This window comes from Apodemus sylvaticus, chromosome 2 (assembly GCF_947179515.1).
Source record: "Apodemus sylvaticus chromosome 2, mApoSyl1.1, whole genome shotgun sequence".
Lineage (NCBI taxonomy): Eukaryota > Metazoa > Chordata > Mammalia > Rodentia > Muridae > Apodemus > Apodemus sylvaticus.
This window is the reverse complement of record NC_067473.1, coordinates 155265157-155268472: the sequence shown is the minus strand read 5'-3', so window position 1 is coordinate 155268472 and position 3316 is coordinate 155265157. Positions and strand designations below refer to the sequence as shown.

Genomic DNA, 3316 nt, shown 5'->3' with positions numbered 1-3316 from the left:
ACTCAATTAAACTCATGAACTTCAGTAAATGTAAACTTGCACACTTGCAAAATACTTTTTCTAAATTAATATTTTAAGGCATAGGACAAAAAATATTGTTCCAGATTATGAAAAGTATAAGTATTGAAGTTCAGGGATAATGGATTTCAATACTCAGTAGATGTAAGACTATGAAGAAAAAGAGATTCAGTCATATATACTTGGAAATGTCAAGCCTTCTGTTGAGGGCACAATAAATACGGCTATGGGGTAAAGAGGGAAAAATTGCCACAGCATATTAGGTAAAAGTAAAGGTACCTTAAAGAGATGGTGATAGTATGAGGTGGATATATTTTCTTGTCTTTTTATCTATCAATGTATTACTTCTCTAAGAAAATGATGGCAATTGAAATTCATAGAGTACACAGCAAGGCATGCCCTTAGAAGTATGGCTGGTGTGTTACACTGGCATCAGTAGGTGGCAGAGAGGAGACAGACAAAGGCTACCTTCAGTGTTCTGGCCTATGATTAGTAGCCTAACACTCGCTGAAGAAAAAAGGTTGAGAGACTGAGAGTCTAGTGCTTCAGAGGTACAAATAACTCCCAGAATACGGAGTAAGCCGGAGACTAGAAGAACCCTTTCTAGGACTGAGGGCACAGTCCTGATGAGGAGGGAGTCTAAGATGACCGCCAAACTGGTGCCATCCGGCCTGGACAATGAGCTAGCCTGTGGACAGTGAGATGACCATGAGGTGGGCACCATGCAGGCCAAGGGAGGGGCTGCAGGCCATGCCAGAGATAATGCTTGGCTGATACCATAAAGTACAAGGAGGAAACAGCTCCTGAGTCTACTCCTAAGATGACCTCAGACACTCAGAGACAAAGGGCACCACACACAAAAAAAAAAAAAAGGAGCAATTAGATTGTAGAGAAATGGAAGAGAAAGAGGAAAAGAATGGCTGTGGAGACAAGAACTGCAGACTCTAGGGTAGTGAGAATCAGCAATCAGGAACAAGGTGTTGCCACTTAGCATTATGATTGGGTCCTGGCCTGTGATGTTATTGGATGCTACATGTGGTAGTAGTCTTCAGCAGCAGGATTCTGTTAAAAACGCCATACAGAATACAGATGTCCCTGGTCTGGACAATTACCTAGGGACATATTGCTTTCTCTCTCTCTCTCTCTCTCTCTCTCTCTCTCTCTCCATCTTATTTACATTTCAAATTACATCCCCTTTCCATCTTACCGTTTCATAAACCTCATATCCCATCCTGCCTCCCCCTGCTTACCCCCCTCCCAGTTTCCTGACTTGCATTCGCCTATTCTGGGGAATCAGGAATGGAGCTTTCACAGGACCAATGGCTCTCCTCTCATTGATGTCTGAAATGGTCATCTTCTGCTACATATGAACCTGGAGCCATGGGTGACTCCATGTGTAATCTTTGGTTGGTAGTTTAGTCCCTGGGAGCTCTGGTGCTACTGGTTGGTACATATTATTGTTCCTCCTGTGGAGCTGAAAACCTCTTCAGCTCCTTAGGTCCTTTCTCTAGCACCTTCATTGGGGATCCTATGCTCATTCTATTGGTTGGCTGTGAGCCATGGGTATTTTCATCCACTTTCCAAAGAAGATCAAAGTTTCCACACTTTGGTCATCCTTCTTCTTGAACTTCATGTGGTCTGTGAGTTATATCTAGGGTATTCCAAGATTTGGGCTTATATCCACTTATCAGTGAATGCATACAATGTGTGCTCTTTTGTGATTGGGTTACCTCATTCAGGATGATAGTGTCCAATTCCATCCATTTGCCTAAGAATTTCATGAATTCATTGTTTTTAAAAACTGATTAGTACTCCATTGTATAAATGTACCACATTTACTGTATCTATTCCTCTGTTGAGGGACATCTAGGTTCTTTCCAACTTCTGGCTATTATAAATAAGGAAGCTATGAACATAGTGGAGCATGTGTCCTTTTCACATGTTGGAGTATCTTCTGTGTATATGCCCAGGAATGATATAGCTGGGTCCTCAGGTAGTACTACATCTAATTTCCTGAGGAGCCACCAATCTGAATTCCAGAGTGGTCATACCAACTTTCAATCCCACCAGCAATGGAGGAGTGTTCCACTTCATCCACATCTTCTCCAGCAACTACATTCTCCTGAGTTTTTTGTCTAAAACATTCTGACTGCTGTGAGGTGGAATGTCTAGGTTCTTTTGATTTGCATTTCCCTGGTAACTAAGGATGTTGAACATTTCTTTAGGTGCTTCACAGCCATTCGAGTTTCCTCAGTTGAGAATTCTCTGTTTAGATCTGTACCCTATTTTTAATGGGGTTATTTGACTCTCTGGAGTATAACTTCTTGAGTTCTTTGTATACATTGGATATTAGCCCTCTATTGAATGTAGGATTCATAAAGATATTTTCCTAATCTATTGGTTGCCATTTTGTCCTATTGACAGTGCCCTTTGCCTCACAGAAACTTTGCAGTTTTATGGTGTCCCATTTGTTGATTCTTGTTCTTAGAACATAAGCCATTGGTGTTCTGTTCAGGAATTTTTCCCCTGTGCCCATGTACTCCAGGTTCTTCCCCACTTTCTCTTCTATTAGATTCAGTGTATTTGGTTTTATGTGGAAGTTCTTGATCCACTTGGACTTGAGCTTTGTACAGGGAGATAAGAATGGATCAATTTGCATTCTACATGTTGACTGCCAATAGACCCAGCACTACTTGTTGAAAATGCTGTCTATTTTCAACTGGATGGCTTTACCTCCTTTGTCAAATATCATGTGACCATAGGTGTGTGGGTTGATTTCTGGGTTAGAGATGGAATTATGTTTGTGCCACTGTCTTCTTCTTCTTCTTCTTCTTCTTTTTTTTTTTTTTTGTAGGAAAATTAATTTCTTGCTTTCTCTTTGGTGTAGTTTCCCTCCTTGTATTGGGACTTTTCCTTTTTACTATTCCTTAATATATCTTAACATCAATGAACTGAATTTCCCCAATAAAAAGACATAAACTAACAGACTGCATACATAAACAGGACCCAACATTTTGTTGCATCCAGGAAGGATACCTCTGTGACAAAGACAGACACTATCTCAGAGTAAAAGCCTGGGAAAACATTTTCTAAGCAAATAGTCTCAAGGAACAAGCTGGAGTAGCCATCCTAATATCAAATATAATTGACATTCAACTAGATGTTATCAAAAAGGATGGGGGAGGACACTTTACACTAACCAAAAGAAAAATCAACCAAGATGAACTCTCAAATCTGAACATCTATGCCCCAAATGCAAGGACACCCACATTTGTAAAAGAAATGTCATTAAAAGCTC

General features: G+C 40.3%; 1 pseudogene; it reads left to right on the top strand.

Moving 5' to 3' along the window:
* Positions 1-412: 412 nt before the first annotated feature.
* Positions 413-523, top strand: LOC127679602 (uncharacterized; annotated as a pseudogene).
* Positions 524-3316: the final 2793 nt, after the last annotated feature.